General features: G+C 41.0%; 1 protein-coding gene across 1 annotated transcript in view; it reads left to right on the forward strand.

The window, feature by feature from the left end:
- TNS3 (tensin 3) overlaps window positions 1-23400 on the forward strand; it is a 249691-nt gene that overhangs the window by 13841 nt on the left and 212450 nt on the right. The gene's annotated exons all lie outside the window — the stretch shown is intronic.

Below are 23400 nucleotides of genomic sequence, written 5' to 3' on the forward strand. Positions count from 1 at the left end.
TTGTCACAAGGAATAAATAAATAAATAGCAAGAATCCTTGTTAATACTACTGCAATAGCATTCCAGTGCTATCTTCAGTGTTTTGGTCAATTACCACCGTAACTTTTTAAAGCTAAAGATCTACTTAATTGAATTATTGCCTTCAACACTTTTGCATCTTGAATGTGACTGCAAACTAAAATCTGGCTTATACCTGTCAAACACTGACAGGGCAAATATGAAAAGTGCATTTTCAGTCTATGTTTACTGGGAATAAAGATCTGAGTTGGGAGCTTGTGGTAGGAAGCTGGGATCCTGGCTTGAATAAGCATCAGTTCACAGGGATTTGACACAGATGAATGGACTGCTGGCTGCTAGATTCTTGAAATTCTTTGAACCTCCATTTTTGGCTAACAGTTAGGAGGGAGGAATCACATTTTGCCCTTCCTGTAATAAGTCAGAAAAAACTTGCCACAAGGCATTCCTCCTCCAAAATACTGTTGCAGTTTGGGCCATTGCACAGCAACTGGGAGCCAGGATTAGAGAGGAAACCCTGCCAAGAAATCCTAAAAATAGAAAGCTGAAAAATATTACTGGTGTCACTGGAAGACTTTACACTTCTAATTACTTTCATATTGTGGCCTTAAACTCTGTGAAAGTCAGAGTTGCATTGAAAGCATTCTTCTGCAAATACTTGCAGATTTTAAAAAAACTTGTAAGCTGGACATTGAGCTGTGAATCATATTTTCCTAGATGCTAAGAAATCTGACTGCCCTTCAGTATATAAAGGTAAAATTAGAAATCACATTTCATAGGTGGTTTCCCACCCCTACTCCATCCCTTATAACTGTCCTTTTAGCTGAGGGGATAATTGGCATTCTGGAATGCAGAGGAATTTATAGTTAAATCTCACTTGATCCAAATAGTAATACTGCTTTCTTATTTGATGGGGGATAATTTTGCTGTAGGCTACATTTTAAAAAGAAAACACAAAAATCATGCTGAAAAAATATTTAATATATAGATAATTATAATACTTTTTAAAGGCTGTGCATTTTAGCCCTTCCACATGACTTTTGCCTGCTCTATGTAAGCTATATTTTCCATATTATGCTCTTTTCTTGTAGCCTGAATACTTGATCTAATAGACTGTAGGAGCTGCAGAAATGTCAGCAAGACACATAGTAACTATTTACTTCATCAAGCTACCATTGAAGATAAGTCTTAATGGATATAAAAATCAAATTACTTAGGAAAGGAGGGGCCAGTATTACTGCTTTGTTAATAAGATGGTTTATTGGCTTTTTTTTTTTCCTGAGGTTTGGGGTTGTTTTGTTTTGTTTTGTTTTTTACTTTTTCTGGAAACTAAATAAATGAAAACATTGTGATGGTTCAGAGATTCAGTATAGAGAAGACAGTTGAAGAAGAATAGAGTCCTTACAGGGATCTGGTTTAGCTTCATATTGTGTCCTTTTTTCTGTGCTCTCTCAGTTCCTTGCATTGAGGTCATATGCTTCCTTATGTGTGTCCTAGATTTAGCTTAGCTATTTGCTTGCTAGAGTATATCCCAGTATATACCAAATATCAGACTTACAAATCAGAAACCTCAGCATCAACATCCAGCATCAGGATGCTGGATTTTATATTTTATTCTTAAATGAAACCACAGGAGAATCCTGTTCTGACTCTTCAGAGTGTATGTGTTGGTCTCAGGGGCAATGGATTAGAAATCAATGTACCTTTTACATGGTGAGTTGTGTTGCTGTTGTTGATAATAACAATAAATTTGAAACTCATCCTATCCATCTTCTGGACCACCAGGTAAGAAAAACTTTATGGTGTGACCCTGCAGATTAAAATGATACTTGCAGCATCAGTTAATACTTCATTTGTCCACCTTGCTCGGCTTATAGCCTAGTTCTTCGGAGAGACTTTTTCAACTAATTTTCAAAACCTAAGGTATTTAACTAAGGCAAGCTGGATGCCAACATCCAACAACCATGTTCCCAAAAATGCCTGCTAAAAAGGCCTGCCTCTGCTGCTGGAGAGGGCTGGACTCACTGAGTGCTTCTTTCACAGTTTTACAGTACATCCAGTTTTAGCAATGGCTAGATCAAATAGATCCGGTAGGGTTCTAAATCACTAGTAGAATGACTCTGGGTACAGTATTTGCTTACACAGGTTAGAAATTCTTACAAGAACCTTTTGCCTGAGAGGGAGTGTCCTTCCTTTGGCTGAACTCATGCTGTACATTCCTCGGAGGCACACAGAGATTGGGGGATTAAGGAAAAATATTGTACCCAGTGTGACTGTGCATCCTGGCCATGATATTATGGTGACTTGAAGAGCACCTTAATGTATTGATTATAATATAGTTTCACGGGCTGCTGGACAATGTATATTTTGAGGCATGTTTATTCTGACTTCCTTTGATTGACCTCGTTTTATTGACTGGAAAGATGTCATTCAAAAACCTACCCAACAGAAGCAAATTACATTATTACAAGGTACAAATCTACATACAGGATTATAACCTCTTTTGTTTTTCTTTTAAATCACATAGGAAAATGTCTAATTGGGACATAACATCATGAGCTGTGGAACACTTGTGAGCCGAGTTCTCACAGTTGAATACCATGCAGAGCGTGGGAAAAACAGAAACCTTGCCGTAGAGAGGCTTCTTCTGAGCCAAATGGTCTCATCTGAGACCTCAGATTAAAGTGTAAGAGGAGGAAAGAGTTGATAACTACAGCATCAGATACATACAACTCTCAGGACATAGCAAATCATAGGTTGCAAATATAACTGGCAGAGTGCACCCAGAAGTAAGTTCGTGGGGACATATTTTCATTCTGTACAGACAACATGAGACTAACTGGATTTAGCTGCAGTGCTAACCAGGAAGAGAGTTCAGTCTTTTGAGACAATATGGTACTGTCAATTGCAAAAAGTGCAAAAGGCAACATAATGTCTTGCTTTCTGACAGACTTAAGAAAAAAATTGGTGCAGCAGTTTGGTGTTATTTACTGCATTTATTATATGTTCTTGAAACACTGTCCTTGGGAGCTGAATAATGAATATCAGCAAAGTGGTGCTCTGGCTTTTGCCCCCTGGTGTTTTCTGCCTCAGTGCACATTACACACATCCTACTGGAGTTATGACCATCTGAAAGGACAGGTGTTTATAAAGGTGCAAAATAATTTTCAAGGAAATGAGAATTATTTTAATTTTTAGCCTCTGTGAAAACTAGCTAGAAGACAAGCACAAAGATCAAGGGAGGGAAATCCTGACTCCCCCAGATTAGCAAATGTCTGCTTGGGTTGCTGGAGCCAGAACATCAACCCCAGACCTTTCATTAGTAAAGGCCTCTCTATAATTGGTCCTTGCCCTTCTGATTGTTACCACTGTACTGATCTGGATATCCCTGAATAGCTGTGGTATCTATTTGCAACATGCTTTGCTGGTTGTGAAAGTTTTCCAGTGCTGGGAAGGTGGTGTGAGTTGAGAACGTTGTACTTTCCTTATGAAACTGGAGGGGTGTGGTAGTAGCAGCAGCCAGTGATTCTGACCAGCATGGGTCTAGCACTAGGACAGAGTGGGAAGCCCCACAACCAAACCTGGCCACAAAGGGGCTGTTTGGAATTACCATGCATACTTGCACCTAGGACACTCTTATATATGCTGTGGCCTCTTGCTATGTGATACAGAAATGATATTTTTTATTTGTTTGCTTCCCTTCTCCCCATCAAATTCCAGACAGACGTAGCAGGGGGGGTTGGTGGGTTGAGAGCCAGTTCAACACCTATCTGTCTGGTTGTACTACAAAGCGCCAGGTGAAAACAGAGCAAATGAAGTCTGAAAAAGGCTGGTTCCTGGAGAAGTGGATGAAGGCAAATGAATGCTAAAAAGAGGTCCACAATATGTTTTCCAACGTTTCTGCTTGTGATTAATCTATCATAATTAAGACTAATTACCAAAATAAGAAAAGGGAACATCAAAGTTACACTGGTATAGGGCCACTGAAGACACTTACTAGTTCCCCGGCATTTGTATGCGATGTGGTCTGCTCTGACCAAACCCTGTGGCAGTGGTAGTGAAGGGAAGTAGCCATGGAAACAAATATGAAAGTCTTCTGCATGCTTTAATTAGGTCTAATACCTTGCCATGACAGTTTTGTCAGAGAAAAAGGAAAATGAGTCCCATTGGCGCCTCCTTCCTCCTGTTGAGCCTTTCTCTCCCTCCCTGCAATGTACATGATGTTTGCTATGGGATTGCTTGTTGTGATGTACAAATGAGTTGCTGTGGGAAGTTAGAAGATATCCATCTGAAACTGATTCTGGAAACCCTGAGAAAAGTTTCACTGAAACTGCAACCATTTACCCAAAGGCTGGCTGTTCCTTTTTAAGAGTTTTAGAACTACAATATATTCATAAACTAGAAGGAATAAACAAATTGTTCTGTTTCTAACTAATTTTTATTGTAACTTAATTATTTTTTGTGCTTTAAAATTACATCCTGCTCCAGCAGACTTGAATTTTTAGTGAAAAAAATATTTAATAATGTCCTTCCTTTTCAGCTGTTGTAACTGTATTCTGTGAGTTACTACAGGAAGAGCATCTTATTCCTGACTGCCAGATCTGCCTGCAATCTGATATCTGGTGCCCTCCTAAAACGCACAATTCTGTTTGCTGGTCCACCCAGTCATGCCAGATTTATGTAAACAAGGTTTATATATCTAAAGATGCCAGAGAAGAAGATGTTTTATGTTTACTCAGGGTCTTCTGGCATCAGGAATTAGAAAACAAATTTAACACATCCAAAGCCACATGCCTTCTTTAATTGCACCTATATTAGATTTGGTGGAGGATCACCATTTTGTCAGGCAAGAGGTTTTACTGATTAAATTACTGATTGGTAGCTGTGCAAACAGACTCAGTCCTCAGACTCTTTCTGGCTCTCAACAGGAGGAGAAACTGATCTTTAACAGATACTACTGTTCTCTCTGCTTTCTTCCTACCCTGTCTGTGTAGGAAAAAAGCTGCTGCTTGATCACTCTCTTGACCTTAAACGTTCGACGACTGGGAGAGAGGAATAAATAGTAGGGGGGACTCTGAAGGAGGAGGCAGGGAGTGAATGATTTGTATGTGGAGATTAAAAAAGGAAGAGAGAGAGCAAAGGAGATCTTGAACAGGAAGGACCGGAAGCTGGATATGAAAGCAAGAGCTGCAAAGAAAAGTGGATGAGAAGTGAAACAAAAATAGCTGAGGAAATTAGAGATGGGCTGGGGAAGAGACAGGGAGAGGAAGCCAAAGATGAAAAACCAAGAAGAGATATCTTACCACAAGCTGCACAAATTTCTGTAATATGTATGTATTAGCTTACATTAATATTTATCTAAAAGTTATGCATCTAGGCCATTAAGAATCTAGGCTTTTTAGTTAAGTACCCAGAAGATGATTCATTCAACGCATGTTAAGATTGACTACTGCTGTTTGCTGACTACAGAGGGAGCTCTGTGGTGGGTTGACCCTGGCTGAGGGCCAGGTGCCCACCAGAGCTGCTCTATCACTCCTCTTGTTCACTAGACAGGGGAGAAAAAGTATAACGAAAAGCTTATGGGTTGAGATAAGGACAGGGAGAGATCATTCACTAATTATCATCACAAGCAAAACAGACTGAACTTAGAGAGGGAATTAATCTAATTTATTACTAAGCAAAACAGAGTAGAGGAATGAGAAAATAAAATAAACTCTTAAAACACCTCCCCCCACCCCTCCCATCTTCCCGGGCTCAACTTCACTCCCAGCTTCAACCTCCGCCCCCCTGCAGCGGCACAGGGGGACGGGGAATGGGGGTTACGGTCAGTTCATCACACGTTGTTTCTGCCGCTTCTTCATCCTCAGGGGGAGGACTCCTGTTAATTGTGCCCCTGCTCCAACATGGAGTCCCTCTCACAGGAGACAGTCCTTCACGACCTTCTCCAACGTAAGTCTCTCCCATGGGCTACAGTCCTTCATGAACTGCTCCGGCGTGGGTCTCTCCCATGGGCTGCAGACCTTCAGGAGCAGACCGCTCCCGCGTGGGTCCCCCACAGGGTCACAAGTCCTGCCAGCAAACCTGCTCTGGCGTGGGCTCCTCTCTCCACGGGTCCACAGGTCCTGCCAGGAGCTTGCTCCAGCGTGGGCTTCCCACAGGCCACAGCGTCCTTCAGGTGCCTCCACCTGCTCCGGCGTGGGGTCCTCCACAGGCTGCAGGTGGAATCTCTACACCCCCTCATCCTCCCTCCATGGGCTGCAGGGGGACAGCCTGCTTCACCATGGTCTTCACCACAGGCTGCAGGGGGATCTCTGCTCCGGTGCCTGGAGCACCTCCTGCCCCTCCTTCTGCACTGACCTTGGTGTCTGCAGAGTTTCTTACATCTTCTCACTCCTCTCTCCGGCTGCAAAAGCTCTCCCTAACTGTTTTTTTTTCTGTCTTAAATATGTTATCACAGAGGTGCTGATTGGCTTGGCCTTGGCCAGCGTCGGGTCCGTCTTGGAGCCAGCTGGCATTGGCTCTATCAGACACAGGGGAAGCTTCTAGCAGCTTCTCACAGAAGCCACCCCTGTAGCCCCCCCACTACCAAAACCTTGCCACGCAAACCCAACACAAGCTCATACAGTTTAAACTTGAAGGCCAGCTTTTAACTGGCTGATGTTTGGTAAAATGATTTCTACTTACTGTATTAGAGTTGGATACCTTTGTTTTAAAAGCTGTAAAAGATGTGGCTTTCTTAGAGAGATCTTGGCGTTCCTGTAAGATCAGGATGGAACTGTAGGTCAGCACCCTTACTAGTGGGAAGGAAAAATTGTTTAGGTCAAAATAATGTTGCTTGACGCTTATACTTTCTTTTCACTTGTGTGTGAAGAATATAAGTGTTTGGTTTGTGTGTGTGCTTTGCATATCACTAAATAATCAACTCTAATAGTTTTTTAGAGATCTTGCCAAATTGTGAGGGTGTCGGTATAAGTATAGCAAAGGTCTCTGAGCACAGCACCTTAGAATGGAGATTACAAAAAAAAAAAAAAAAGAAAAAAGAAAAAAGTTGTGATTACATTAGAAACTTAGTTCTGTTAATAAGCTGTCTCAGTCTCCACACTTGCAACTGTGATCTCCCAGCACTTGCAATTATGATCTCCCAAAACTTCAATTCCCATGACTGAGAATATAAGCCTTTGTTACTATTATTCAATGTGAATTAAGGGATCTTAATATATTTCTTTGTCATCTGACTTATAATTACATATGTAGCAGCACTGAAGGCTATGGGCTTGTCTTCCAGTTGAGAAGGGGAAAGCATTGCTTTGAATTCAGTTAGATTAATCTGGGATGCTTATGGAAAAATTGTTTTTGAGGGGAGAAATGAAGAGTTTTTTCACACACACACTTTCTTCTGCACATTTAAATGTGTGTCTGTAAGTGCAGGTGTTTCTCAGTTCCTGTTTCAAAGTAAAGTGTTAGGAACTTTTCTTTTTGCTTCTCTGAAAAAGTCTTGATCCTCTGAGTAGGGACCCACTAGAAAATGTCTGAGTATAAATAATTTTGCTAAAATGCTGTAAGTAGTCTTGGGCACTTAGGACTGTCACAGGGTTTAGGTTCAATTGACTCTGTGTACCTTCTTACTTGGAAAGTCAGAAGTACATGGTCATGTTTGCCGTGGCTGTGCTAAGACAAAAAAAAGTTGTTCATGTGTGTATGTGAAAGATTAAAACACCAAAAAAAGTAGAAGAATATAGAACACTTCCATGCGAAATAAAAGGATTAAGTAGGCAAACAAAATTTTACATAGGAAAGAAGAATACTTACTGGAATATATGGCCTTGGAATTAAATGTTTCATATTCCTCTCTGCATCTCTGAAGACTTGAACTGCACAAAGGAAATTAGCACAGTATAGCCTAGCAGACATCCTGATGCAGATTAGCCAAAAGCAGCCAAAAGCCTTTTCCATGTTTCCTGTATGATTCCAAGCCTGTGTTTGGCAATTTTTATTATGAAGTCTGTAAAAAGTGGAATGTGTGCATGTGTGTTGCGTCCTCCATATTGAAGGTTTGTGTAACCATTTCTCTGGACACTCCTGCAGCATGCTCTCATAGCCCTCCTCCTGTGTGTCCCATCCGTGCAGCCAGCTGACTGAAGCTGTGGCAGTGTTCTTTGTTGCTCGGAACAGCGTCACCTTGTTGTATGAGCATCTGCCAGGTGCCAAAGCTCTGACTTGATCCTGGAGGGAGTAATCGATCAATTATTAGTTATGATCAGTTATTAGTGATTATCAATTAGTAGTTATTAGCAACTCTGACCAATGTGGACGTTTAGAAGAGAGCATATGTTTTCTGCAGAGTTAGCGTATCAGCTGTCATCTGCTGTTGTAGTGGAGGTGTTTCGAAAGAGGAGAGGCTCTGAAAAGCCCAGGTAGCAGCCCCCTCCCTGGCAGGCCAGCCTGCGGAGAGCCGGCGCTGCCGCCACGGGAGGGCACTGCAATTCTCCAGCTCCATAGGCAGAAAAAAATGTGCACGGCCTCATTTCAGGGAAATATTTTCAAGTTTCAGTAGGAAGCATGTATTTTTTTAAAAAACATCAAAAAACTAGCTCCTCCTCATTCTAGGACTAATTAAGCCAGCTGTCTGTTTAGTTGTGTTCCATTATTTACGTGTTCACATGGTTTCATAGTGGTTACTGTGAACGGCTTGTGAGTTGATCTCCTTTCACTCCATCCTTTTCACTCTCCTTAATTAACCATCACTGCCTCTTGTTTCCCTGTATATGCTTTTACATTCCTTTTTATTCTTATTTTTCAGGGTGACTGTGTACTGTTTCATTTATTGTAACCAAAATAAAAGAATAAAACTATAACAATCCCATACAAACCATATATATTTAAGATAATGGTTATGGAAATCAGGAAATGGCAATATTAAGGATGCCCATGCAAAGAACCCAAAAGAAAGCAAAACCAAAACCCAAACTCACCTCCAAGAACAAATGCAAATATCTTTTCCTTAGGCCTATAATTAGCTCCTTTGTGACCTGTAGCTATCCTAAAGAAATTTGTAACCTGAAAAGCATATATTTATTTAAGTTGATGATTTCTCTGCTGAAAATGGAAGTGCTTAAAAGAGAAAGTCTGGGGTCTATCAGATCACAACCTGAACAGAAATTTTTGTAATACACCCTGCTTTTGGTTATACCAAGTGTTCTTTTCTTCACATGTGATGAGAACTGGCTGCACTGGGAAGAGAGGTCTCCCTCGTTCAGGTGCCACATGCCAAAGAGCCTGACTTTCATTTCTGTCAAACTCGGAGCCATTTTAAGCTGTACTGCAGCACTGCTGACAGACAGGGGAAGTTACTTGGAATGGCTTGCAAGCACACATTCAGCATTGCATGCCTGCTTTATTACTCCTTCCAGCTTGCTTTTCTGCTGATTTTTAGCTTGTAAGCAAGCTATCTCCATAAAGTAAGTTCTGTCAGCTGTCAAGCTGACTCTGTTGTACAGTAAGTGTGACGTTTTCCAAGCCTCTGTTCTGCAGTCTGAAGGAGCTGTTGCACACTGCCATTAATCCTAGGACCCCTTCCATCCCCTCGTTTGGGCTACCAGGGCCATCGCTTGACCCTAAACAAGTTAGTTTCCATCTGCTGGTTTCTGCACATCTCTGCTGTCTTTAATTTTGTAGCGCGGTCTGAGTTTGACTGGTCCTTGATTCCCCTGGCACTAGAAAAGGACCAGCAAAATATTAGAGATGACATTTTATCACTGACAGAGAGAATCTTGTCTCAAATGTCATAGTATTTTCATAATCCAGAGGAAATGAATGAGAGACAGAAAAGCTTCTCTTCCCTCAGATGTGCTTGTAATTTGATGTGGGTCTTGGTCAATACAACACTCACACATAGGCAGTGAAGATTTCCTTCAAAGGTTGCTGTTTAATGCTAGCTTCTGCTTAGAACACTGAGAAAAAGAGTATAGGAGAACTTTCACTAGCACAGAGGTCAATCAGAGGACTTCAGTTGTCTTAAAGATACTATCCCAGGTTTTCACCCAGTTTACCATCATGCCTCCGGAGGGAGAGGTAGTGAGGGGGAGGGAGCCCTTGTTGAGCAGGAATGGGGTGATTAATGGAGCCTTGTCATGGTACAGGGCAACTGGGAGGAGGGAGCTGGGAGGCAAAGGCCAACTTTTTGGCAGGTTTGTGAAAGGCAGAACTGTTCTGTTGATGTGTATCCCTCTTATCACCTAAGGACAATGTTAAGTTTGAATTCAGCTCTGGCAAACACTGTTTTTCTCTTTTGTTCTTTAGATGATGAAGCTTGTGTTTCTTTACTGTGATTTGGGCTGTGGAGAGGCAATTAAGTGAATGCCCTTTTGTTGGGGAAAGGAGGAAGAAGTAGTAAGTGCATTTAAATCGAAGATTTCTATAAGCAGCAAAGTTACTTAAATCTGTTTTCCTGTGCTTTAGTGTCTTGAGGTCAGTCTCCTGAGTGGACTTTTTGATGAGCAAGGATGTGCCCTCATGATGGTATTCTTTTGATGGAGGTATTAGAATAGTTTGCATCTTCCAGCTAACTCCTGTTTTCAGGAAACCTGAAGGAACTATCCAGGATTGAAGTTGCTGAGTCTAAAAACTGCTAGAGGAGACACTAAAGGCAGAGATTTAAAGCAAGGTGATTTTTGTACTTGCAAGTAATAGTCATGAAACCAAGCTAAAAATAAAAGAAAAAAGACAAATGCATTATGCAAGGCCACCATGGCCTGCTTTCTTGCAGTTAGATGCTTAGGATCTGCTGCCTCTCTCGCTACAGCTTACTGTGAACTTTCAGCTTGTCACAAACATTTAACAAGCACATGTTTCATAGTAAACTGGAAGGCTTCTGAGAATAAATGAACAGCTCCAGCCAAAGCTGAGTCAGAAAAATCTGACAAACTTGCATGAGGATGCTCTGTAATAGGCTTGTTCAAAAACCTCAGGCAGTTCTGATGCTGCTGAGAGGTAACTTTTAAGAGGAGTATATATGAATTCAACACATTTGCATCCTCTTTCATGGTAAATAAACCTTTATTACTGTTAAACATTTTTTAAAAAGGATATCTAGGTTACAGGCAAAAGTGCTACTAGAATCTTTATCTCACTACAAAACTTTAAGTAATTTTAGTCTGATTTTAACTGTTCTAGCTGATGATTAGAGGCAGTGAAAGATTTGCCTTTTGAGGCAGGTGGCATTTGACCCATCTGTTCCTCAGGGAGAAGAAAGCTGTCAACTGGCAAGCTTGAGACAGGAGCTGAAGACTCTCACATCAAAATGCTCAATACAGCCTCAGAAATTAGAATGATTTGGTTAAACATCTGAATGGTCTTACTGGTAAAGAAGAGCCAGAGTCACTGCAATTAATCTTTTCAGGAGATTCTTTTGTCAAGTGTTAGCCATAATTATCTGCATTTCCACTGTACTAAGAAAGTGAACGCTTTGACACAATACACTGTTGATTGTATCCTTTATATTACAGTCACTGGTATATTGCCAGTGGTTTCCCATGTAATCAACTGAGACACAGCTAGTCAGGCTCACAGTGTATTCCAGATGTCAGTGGCTAAATCCATGTTGCAAATATGGGGTTTTTTATTACTAGTTGGAACTCCTTTCTTTATATCTCCAAGTTTTCTTGGTGAGGAAGATATTTGTGTGAATAGAGTAAGAAAAGTGATTGATGTTTTATCTTTCTGAGTAATTTTAAATTTTTTTCCTCCCTCTCAGTCTTTATTCACGATTTCGTTGTCCTATAGCACACTGAAGCAGTAGGCATCTTTGTCTTGAATATGTCTTTCTCTGGTGATTGAAATGAAAGGAAGCAGGGTGTATGTGAGGCTATAGCATGAGCTGAATGGAAGTAGGTGATTTAAGATGTACAGTGGTATATCTTAAGATATACAAGTCGCATACATTTAATAGTAGCTGTGGAGCTGCAGAAGAAGGTGTCACAAACTATCTGTGGGATACCCAGACCCTGCTGACAGTGTTACAGCTGTCTGCCTGCAGCACTCTGGATGCTGAAGTCCAAAGAGAGGTGGCATAAATACTTCAAGACTAAAATGTCATCAGAATGTTTGCAAATTATGTAAACCATTGTAAAGACTTGTACAGAAGAAAGGTGTTAGTGTTCAGGGAAGTTTCTAATCTGTTAATTAGTTTGCTACTTTGATTCTTTTCTCTAAACACTGGCAAAAAATTTTTGTAAGGTATTATTTATCTACAAAAAACCCAGACTAAATAGGGTTTAGTCTTATTGCTAAAATCAAAGTTAACGGACATCAAATATAAATTGAAATAAATCTGAATTAAATATGAAATCTGATAATCTGGAGATAGTGCTAAAAAATGGAATGAAGACAAGAAAATTACAAACTGTTGTGGGTTGACCCTGGCTGAGGGCCAGGTGCCCACCAGAGCTACTCTATCATTCATTCACTAGACAGCGGAGAAAAAGTATAACAAAAAAGCTTATGGGTCGAGATAAGGACAGGGAGAGATCACTCACTAATTATCATCACGAGCAAAACAGACTGAATTTCATCTAATTTATCTTCAGGGGAATTTCATCTAATTTATTACTAAGCAAAACAGAGTAGAGGAATGAGAAATAAAATAAACTCTTAAAACACCTCCCCCCACCCCTCCCATCTTCCCGGGCTCAACTTCACTCCCAGCTTCAACCTCCGCCCCCCCGCAGCGGCACAGGGGGACGGGGAATGGGGGTTACGGTCAGTTCATCACATGTTGTTTCTGCCGCTTCTTCATCCTCAGGGGGAGGACTCCTCTCATCGTTCCCCTGCTCCAGCATGGGGTCCCTCTCACGGGAGACAGTCCTTCACGACCTTCTCCAACGTGAGTCCTTCCCATGGGCTACAGTCCTTCATGAACTGCTCCAGCGAGGGTCTCTCCCATGGGCTGCAGACCTTCAGGAGCAAACTGCTCCAGCATGGGTCCCCCACAGGGTCACAAGTCCTGCCAGCAAACCTGCTCTGGCGTGGACTCCTCTCTCCACGGGTCCACAGGTCCTGCCAGGAGCTTGCTCCAGCGTGGGCTTCCCACGGGCCAGAGCCTCCTTCAGGTGCCTCCACCTGCTCCGGCGTGGGGTTCTCCACAGGCTGCAGGTGGAATCTCTACACCCCCTCATCCTCCCTCCATGGGCTGCAGGGGGACAGCCTGCTTCACCATGGTCTTCACCACAGGCTGCAGGGGGATCTCTGCTCCAGTGCCTGGAGCACCTCCTGCCCCTCCTTCTGCACTGACCTTGGTGTCTGCAGAGTTTCTTACATCTTCTCACTCCTCTCTCCGGCTGCAAAAGCTCTCCCTAACTGTTTTTTTTTCTGTCTTAAATATGTTATCACAGAGGTGCTGATTGGCTTGGCCTTGGCCAGCGTCGGGTCCGTCTTGGAGCCAGCTGGCATTGGCTCTATCAGACACAGGGGAAGCTTCTAGCAGCTTCTCACAGAAGCCACCCCTGTAGCCCTCCCCCTGCCCCCGCTACCAAAACCTTGCTAAGCAAACCCAACACACAAACTTAACAAAGGGAGGGTAATTTAAAATGACTGTGCAGATACAGGCATTTATGGAAGTACAAAGGCTTGAGCTAATTAACAGGGCAGAGCTATAAACAAAATAGATAGATAGAAGCTAATGTAATTCTGCTTTATGTGCTACCCAGAGTTTATGTGTAAATACTCTGGTAGCAGAAAGGCATCCCAGGTTCTGAGGGCCACTGGCCTTGTAGAACAGGAAGAAGCTAGGAATGGATCCCGGTTAGGATGAACTGTGCTGTTCAACTAAAGGATGGGCACATTCATAATTGACAAAAAGGTGGACACCAACAAAAGTAAAGCAGGCACCATATACATTGGCTCTACACATGTGGTGATCAAAACTGAAGATAATAAAAAGGTCCCATAAAGAGAGGAAACATAGTAAATACAGAAGAAATAAGAACTAGTATTGATCACAGTATTCATGGTGGAAAGGACAAAAAGTATAACAGGGAGTTCCACTAGAAATGAAAGAGTCACTGTTGGGTAAACCTTATTTCAAACCATAGCACTCTTCAAAATTGATCAATTAGTCCTTCCAAAGTAGACATTTACATGATTCCCTGAGTTCTCTATCCATATCAAGGATGTTCTGAAACAGGGACACAAATTCCTTTCTCCAAAATTTTGGGAAGTATTTTAGTCCTAAAATGAATATGTATTTAATTTGATGGATTTAATTCTACCTCAAGTTACTTGTATTGTGATAAACTGTTCCCTCCACACACACCTGCTTCTAATGCAGCTAGGGATTAGCTGTAAGCAAATGCTGTTTTCTGATCAGTACTGTTTTGTGATCTATGCAAAATAAGCTGTGACCTTAATACAGTTCTTACTGAACAGGTGTCTGGTTTGAATGATTATTGAAAACCCAAACTGAAATGATGCTTATTTAGCATTTTTGGCATTTCAGCTGTTTCATCAAAATGCTGAAATTTCATCAAAAGGGTCAAACCAGGATGAATAGGCTGAGTCTCTGATGGTAGAAGTAACCTCTCAGTCACCTCTTCTGTTAGAAGTACCTGGGCAGAACAGTAGAGTACTTGAATTTGCACTGCTGATTAAACCTGGCCCTGGGATCTAAACCAAGGAAAAGAAAGTAACCTTTCTTTGGACAAGGGCATTCCCTTTCTTTGAGTTTAGTTTCAGATACATCATTACCAAATGTTGAACATGAGATCTCCCCTCCACTCCTATACCTATAAATTACAGAGCAGTAGTTAGTAGAATTCCTCAGGGCACAAGAATTAGGGTTGCATGGTGTGCACACTTGAGGTTTCTGTGGCCACATTTGCAAACAATAAATGTTGTGTTTTTATCTTGTTCCCTTGGGGAACATTTTTTGTGTAATCTAGTTAAATGGTACAAGGATTATGAGTGTGTGTGTGTATAAATATATACCCACAATTTATCCCCAGGCAGAAATATGAATAAATCGTTAAAGGTCAACAGTTGTCTTGTTGCTGAGCCAGCAGTAAGAGGCTCTCTTGTGATGAGCCAAATAATTATGCCTTCTTAGTTATGTTCCCTCAGATAAGTTATCTGAATGTGACTGAAAAGTACTCTTGAAGTTTGTTAAGGTGCTAATGAAGATCTCTTAACACATGTTTGCTGCTCATATTTTAACTTACTCCTCGCATGCATCATGGTGGCTTGGTAACTGGGCTTCAGATGTTCTTTGAAGTTATAAACACAACACTGTGATCTCAAAACACAGCCTTTGGTGTGTTTGAAGTTGTTTGAGTTTTGTACCTTTTTGTGGGGGCTGTTTAAAATAGAACCTTAGAAGCACACCGTTTCCTTTCCTAGACCTTCTCTGCTCCACTATATGCATGAAGCGTTGCTGTGGTGACTGTTAGAAGCGAAGGGGAAAAGCCTTGGAAAGAACAGTCGCAAAAATCTGAGTCATGCAGTTAGACTACCACTGTGCATACTGTCTGCAGTAGGCATAGGAATGATCCAAAATAGCCATAAGCTTGATAGAGCTTGAAAGAGAAATTCCCTTACTGCACAAGAAATTTGAGTGGGAGATAATGTCCGTTATTTTAGGCTTAGTTCTGTTCTCCATACTAAAGAGAGAGAAAAGCACTATACCTAGCTCATTTCAGTGGTACTACTTTTGGAATAATGCATAATCAGGAAGATCAGGCACTCTGTAAATTTGGCATACATCAGCTTTTCTGTATGAATTTTGCTAACATAGGCAAACAAGTAGATATGCCTTGCCCATAGCAACTTTCTGTAATTCTAGGCAACATCTTGTTCTGCCTGTAGCTTTGAGAAAGTAGTTGTGCTTAGTTCTACTGTTCATTTTATCATTTTATCTTGCAATAGTTTGGTGGTTTTATAAAGTCTGAAGGTAAGTAAATAATATCTTAATCACAGTTTTCTTTATTATGAGGAAAGTTCCTTGAAAATGTGAACTCTTCAGGCTTACAAAACAGATTGTAAAGAAAAGGGATTAAAATGAAGGTTATTATGGATGAAGGGGCAGTTAGCCTCAGAATTTTGTCTTGCTCTACATTGTAAAGTTGTGAAGTTGGACTGGCACAGCCATGTCAACTGGGAGTCCTTTTAGGGAAAATCCCCTTTTCTAAACTGATGGAGCACTGCTGACAAAGCCGCAGTAGAGATGGAGGCCTCCTGGCAGAAGAGTAATTCTGTCTGCGTGGCTCATGTTGTTTGAATAGGTGAGATGGCTGTAGTGGCAGAAGAGACCCTTCAGGCCAGCGCAAACTAAGTCTGCACTAGGAAGCGTGTCCACATAAGTGGGCCAAAAGTGTGGGGTTGTACCAATTAGTGGTTCCCAAGCTCTGCCCAAGAAATTAAGGGCTTTCCCAGGTGCCTGAATGGAAATAGAAGTTCATGCCAGTACTTCCTGCCACTTACTAGAAATAACGTTTTTGTCTCTACTTGTGTAAAAGTAGCATAATCTAACAGGTAGGCAGAGAGTAACTTTTCAGAAACTTCTACTGGAAATGCAGAATTGTAAGAAGGTGCTTTACTGTCTTCATGGAGTACAATGAGACAATATGAGTCCCAAAGATGTAGTGCAATTGTTAAAACATTCGCCATCCCTATGATAGATATCGATGAGAGGATTTTTTTGTTTTCTATCCTAAATTTTTCTTGGCTGGTACTACACTGAGATTTCGTATTGCACAAGTAGCTAATGTGATCCCCTGTGCTTTATAATTGCTGCTATGCTAAAATGTTCCTCCTTCTCATTCAACTCTCATAGTTTTGGTTTGTCCTGCAAACAAAGTCCTGGGAAGATACAATAGCCTTATTTGTGTCTCTTGTTCACACAGAGTAATGGTGTTCCTCTGTTCTATTTCATTATAGCTAATTTGGGATATTTTCCTAATTCATTGTGATTACAGTTACGTTACTGCAACTCTCCTGAAGTCATTGGACAACATAAACCCATGCCAGACTTGAAATTGGTGTCTTCCCTTCTCTCCATATGATTGAAAGTGGGGAGGAAAGGACTTTTTGATTTATAAAGTATGGAGGGAAAAGGATACAGGAGTTTGAAACAGGATTTGGTGCCTGGACCCTGGAGGCAGACATCCATCAACTAACAAGAAGATATTTTATAAAAAAATTGGTCTTGTTGCATCTCCCTTTCATAATGTACCTTTACAGGTTAGGTTCCACTCTTTGGGATCTCTTTAAATTGTGTCATTGTGAATTAGAAAGAATACATCACATTCCCTGAGGAGAGTAACTACCAGCCCTGTAATCTAAGTGAATGATAGATGAGGCATTCAAACCCTTAATGCTTTTGTACAGCTGACATTATAATGAAAGCAGAGGAAACTTCCTTAAACTGGAGATGGTATGTGGGGCTGTAAAAGGTAGCCAGGCAATAGGGGAGTCACTGGACAAAGATTTAGGCTCACTGGGGTACAGCCACTGGTTTTACATATTACAAAGACATAGCATACTATGCTTGAGAAGAGATAATTATAAGGAGATCCTTGGTTAAATAAATTTCCTGTTAATAGTAGTTTAAGAGTGTGGCTCCATCTACTCCTGTCTAAAAAATCTTATTTTCAAATTAATGCCTGAAAACCCAGTTCTCTGGCTTCATATTCTAGAAAATGGCGGCTAACCTGCTGTCCATGAAGGGTCTAAGTGGACATGTAAACTTGTGGCTACTCATCTACAAGTCATTGTATAGCTTCACTGATATTTGGTAACTGATAGTACTGGACCATAACTGGCAGGTAGGATGCTATGCACAGGCTTGGAGAAATCTTGCTTTCTGGTTTGGTTTAAAGAAATCCACCCAGCTCCACTAATAATTAGTGTATATACATATTAATGTTAGGCACACATGTACAGCAGATTCTGTCTCAGAGCTGTTATCTCAAAAATAAAAAGTCCTCTAGACATTGTTCTGAGTTGGGCCCTGTTTCACTGTGTGAAGAAGGGAAGGTGGAGGAATATATAATTTTGAAGCTCCTGTGCCACAAAAAAAAAAAAAAAAAAAGCGGTCACCAGTGCTTAGAGTACACAAGGAGCGATGCACTGAGGTTTGATAAGGCATGTTACAACATCATGCTCTTGGTTCTCTGTTTTCTTGAACTTTGTGTAGCCAGTTGCAGGAATTTTTGTATGCTCTGCACTAAATTTCCAGTCACGTTGCACTGAGTATATGATGCATGACATTTGATTCATAGTTGCCTCCCATCACAAGGGTTGAAGAATTGTGCAACTGATCCCTGTGTGTGGAACTTCTGTCTGAGTCCTGTGGGAGGAACTGGCTGAGTTCCGAGAACAGTAAAAAGCAGCAACTGTTTTACTTTTCATTTAGTTCTCTTTCCTACCAGTTTTTTCTGTATCAAGTAACACTCCCTCACTCAGTACCACCATACTTATGCTGAAAGCATCTTCTGGAGTTGGATTTTTTTCCAGAGTATGGTAGTGCTAGTATATGTTATACAAAGCATCAGTTATACAATGCGTTAGAGGTTTTTCTGCAGCCTTCACAATTTCACTTTTAAACTTGACAATTGCAATGTTTCTCACTAGTTTCTTCTTAATTTTTTTTTTGTTCTTTCAAGAAAAACAGAAAGGAGGAACAGCTCTAGGAAACTGGAGAATAGCAAAATGCTTATCAGGTAACATTAAGTACCAACCATTTTTTGTTATATCACAGGGCATTAAGTATTGGTTTACATGAATAATTACATGTACAGTGCTCATTATATCATAATATAAATGAGCCTACCTTAAAATTGCATAGTCCTACTTCTACTTTTTATGGTTCTTTTCAGCACGCCTATACTATCCTGTAGTGGGCGATGCAGACATGCCCTTAGTTCTGCCTTGCAAGCTGATAACCTGCAAAATGCAATCATTTATTAGGAAAATGTGGTAAACTAGTACAAGGAGAAAATGTTGTAAATACTGTGCAAGATTCTTGTCCATTCTTCATGAAGAAACAGAGTACCAAATAAGAATCAGATTAAAGGTAGATTTCTCTGCAGCACACTGTGGATATGGACTGAAGTTACTCGTATGGTTTAGAAAGATTTTTGTTTCTCTTTTAGTTTTGCACCAATTGAATGTTTCAGAAGGTTAATGTAGATTGATGTTTCATTGCCACACCTGTAACACAACCACTGGTGTGTTTCATCAGTCAGATTTAACATGAGGTTTTTGACCACCACAAACACCATGTTCTGTACCACTAAGTCGATGATGGAAAACAGGTCATGCGGGTTGATTCCTAGAGCATAGAACATGGAGTTAACTATGGTCAGTTTGTGTGGTAGCTTGAAAATATATGAAATTGTGGCTTAGTGCCCATAGTTGATATATGCAGGGGCAGTTCTGTAAACAATACATGAATGAGATTATTATTACTTGTACAGCACTGCAGCTATAAGGATTTGTTTTATTGAAAATGAAAGAAAACAATAAAAGCTAGTTACCAGAGAACTCTGCTTTTTTCTTGTTGTAAGTAGAAATGTAGGCACTGTTAATTTGCACTTTTTTTTCCCCACTGACTGCTTATGGAAATAATTTTAAGATCTGAAGTTCAGGCTAAGTTTGAAATTGTTTCTCAGTCTCTTTTGTTAAGATTAAGCTATCATCTGAGTAAGATAGTTTCCTAGCAGTCTTCTCCAAAACAGAGCAGTAGCTTACGGGAATTGCCTAACTTGCAGATGCATAGAAAAGTGTCCCTTAAAGAAAACTTGGTAAACTGCTTCTGTGGGAAACTACTGCACATTTTGGCAGTACTCTGAGGTACTGATTATAATTTATTTTTGTATTAGCAGAGCAATCCATGAACCATTTTCTCTTCTTCTGAGAAAACTGATTGTTTTGCTTTTCAAGAACATCGAGGTTGATCAGTTGAATATTCTCTTATATTACCATCTGGAGGGTTTTTTAATATTTTTTTCTGTAAAGTATTTTACTTATTTTACAATTCTTCCATTATAAAATACTGTAGCAGAAAGGTAAACTTTACTGCCTGTCTTTGTTGTCTGAGGAAGAGGCCTTACCAATGAAAGGTAAAATCATATTCCAGCAAAATAAATGTTGCATGAAGAATAGGGAGCCTGTAGTACAAACTGGGATTTAGTGGTTGTTGTTCATGCCAGAATATAGAGCTGCTGGAGAGACATTTGTGAAACACTGTAAATTCTTATGCTACTGTTTATGTTACATAAACATAGCTTTAAGTAGCTCCAAAGAAACTATTATTTTTTGATCTCTGACACTGAAGTCAGATTACAAATTTTTATTAAGTGGCTTGCTTTGAAAGACTGTACCAAGTTTTAGGAGCCTTGCTCAAGTACTTTTGACACAAACATGATGTGTATCTGTATGCCTTATGAGTGGTTATAAATATAGCATATGTTATCACTGTATATATTTTATGCACATGAAAGAATACTGTTTTGGTTTGGATTTGTGTTATTTAAGCAAAATAGCAACAGGTAGGTAGGATTGAAAATCATTTTTCTGTGCCCTGACCTCTGCATAACTTGCTCTCCAAGTTTTTGGTTGCTGACAAGTGTGGATGGTTAGTTTCAGCTCAGTGATGATTGAATAAGCAGTCTCTCTTCATTTTGATTTAAAAGCTTTATTTGTTTACCTTATGCATCACTTAAATTTGGGTGTTTCTGTAGAAATAAAGTAAGAATAAAGCACCATGCACAATCAGGGGCAAGTGACCCCCAGTGCATAAAAGGTATGAGTTACTACCATCACTCCTCTTACTCCATTCTTCGAATTTTTAAAAATGTTTCTAGTGTCAATAAAGTAGAAAGCAAGACTGTTTTGATTAGCAGGTTAGCTTAGAAAATCACTTCACACAGCAGATTACTTGATTTAGCAAGTGTGTATCTGAGATGAATGTTTGACTTGGTCATTGGCTATACCTCTAGGCAGGTTCAAATACATTTAAAGCTCTTTAAAACACAGACACAGATTTTCTCTCTCCCTTCCTATTTTTCCCCATTCCTAGGAAAAGCGAGGAGGGCAGGAATTCAGAATACAGAGGTGATAATTAGGGATGGAAACATATAAGAAGATACTGTTTTTCAAAGCCATGTGTTATAAAATTTAAAGAACATGCAGTTATGCTAACACTGTGGCAGTAACCCTACATACTGAAGCTCCTGACATTGAGTCTTCATGTTGTATTGCAGGTGGTATGCAAAAAGAAATACTTTTTTTCTTTGGCTAGTGTCATTTATGTGTAAAAATATGTGAGCTGGTATCTGCATATATATGAAGTGCAAAGCAAAAGTGCAAGCATTTCAAAATCATGTGTCAGATTACTAAATCACATGATAGTTTAGTTTTTTTAAAGTATAATAATTTCTGCCTTCTTTCCTTGGGGTTCAGGTTTTGAAACTTTTGCTTGAAAGCTAGAAGCTGATTGTAATTCTTTTTTTGTTTTGTTGGTGACATTTTCAGGTAATCACATGATGGGGCTTTAAGAAAAACACCAAATGTTGTGAGGCTTTGAAGGTGCTGATTGTGTGCACCTGTGCACTGCTGATTAAGAGCTTGACCCCCTTCCCAGAGTCTCTTGGCTTGATTTAGGGACACATGAGCCATACAGTGGGGTCATGCAGATGGCATTGATCCAGCAGGAAGTTTAAGAGAAACTGTGTCTCAGAGAACAGTGAGATGTATATGCCCAAAAGGTTTGTAACACGTGTTCTCTTTCTCTGCTTGGCACAAAGGGGGAGAAGAGATTTAAGATGTGATGATGAATAGAGGATTTTGATTATGTCTGGTTTCTAAATATGCTGGAGCTTTCCTAGCAATTCAATATAGTCTTGTCCAAGTGAGATGCTAAGCATGTCTGGGACCTAGTTTGTCTGGGACCTAGTTTGCTCAGTCTTCATTATATTACTATCTCTCAGTAAGTAACGTATCTGTATTTGAATGTCATTGCCTTCCTATTCCCATAATATGAAGCATTGCAAAGAACAGACTTCGATTTGAACTTTGAATCCCAGCTCTGAGATCTCTAGAGATCTCTGTTTCTTGGGGGTCCTTCCTCCTCAATGCAAAGGATTTGCAAATACTAACCATTGTACTGCCTAAATCAGCCAGGGGACGTGCCAAGTGCTAGAATGGACTGGTCATAAATCTTGCCTCTAAGAGTAATAGAGTGAGGTATCTATTCCTGCTTAGGATTCACTTCCATGAGCTTGTTTCTTGAGCAAGGTACAAAGAGGTCACATCAGTATGGACACCCTACATGGGGCTCTAGTCATAAGAGTTCAAATCCTTTCCTTGTCTCTAGTGATATGCATCCACCTCTCAGGTGAGGCTCCAGCTATCAGCTGATAGCATGATCCAGGTTGGCATCACAGTACTATTAATCAAATTCTATTTTGCTTCAGTAAATATTTTATTTATATTTTTTTTTTTAATGCAAGGAATGAGCCTCAGGTTATGCCTGTTTCAGCTAAGTTTCAGGGTAACTTTGGGGATGAAATTCTTCACCATAGGAAGGATGTGAACATGAAATTTCTTGCATCTGGGGTGAGAACTCTGCTTTCTGAAATGCTGAGCAAAAGGACAGTAGTACCTCTATTTCCTCCCTGCCCTGCTCTTTGGCTTTTTTTTTGTCGTGCAAGTTATCCCATTCTGCAAGCAGCAGCAGCAGCTGTGATCCAGCAGGTACAGAGGACTGTGCCTGGTTTGTGGATCCTGCAAGAACTCCAGGTGCAGAGCTGCCCTTTCTTCAGCTACCTCAAGGGAGATGCAATTCTCGGTAAATACCATAACGTCAGCACAATAAGAAACTGTACTTGCATGAACACATGTGCACAGGGAATCTATGGCCTTAGGCAGTGGCTGATCTGTGATTTTGGGGATCATCCTGGCACCTCAGATGCTGTGCTGAGAAACTTGGGCCCCTTAGCACCCAACTGGTTTTGGCCTCATTACTGTGGCTGCTTTGCACGCGGCTGCCCAGGGCTGTGAAGATCACCCTTCTGCCGGCAGCTATGGCTAGCCGTCCCGGAGAGAGGTGGGTGCTCCTGTGCCAAAGCTGCGGCTCCCAGCCTTGCACTTAAGTTCAAAGCCGCCGGGGCACAGGTGGGTAAAGCTCAGTCTTGCAGGGCGCTACGGGGTGGTGGCGATCCCCTCGGCCCGGAGAGTCCCCCGCCCCCAAGCAACAAGCATCCCGGGCGGGGGGGGTTGGGTCGCGCCAGGTAGCAGGGCCGGGGGGAGGAGGGGAGTTGGGTGGTGTGAGCGCAGCGGGCCCGGCCCGGCGGGGCTGCCCCGCGCCCCCCCCCGCGCCGAGCCGGGAGCTGTGCT

This window comes from Balearica regulorum, chromosome 2, assembly GCF_011004875.1.
Source record: "Balearica regulorum gibbericeps isolate bBalReg1 chromosome 2, bBalReg1.pri, whole genome shotgun sequence".
Lineage (NCBI taxonomy): Eukaryota > Metazoa > Chordata > Aves > Gruiformes > Gruidae > Balearica > Balearica regulorum.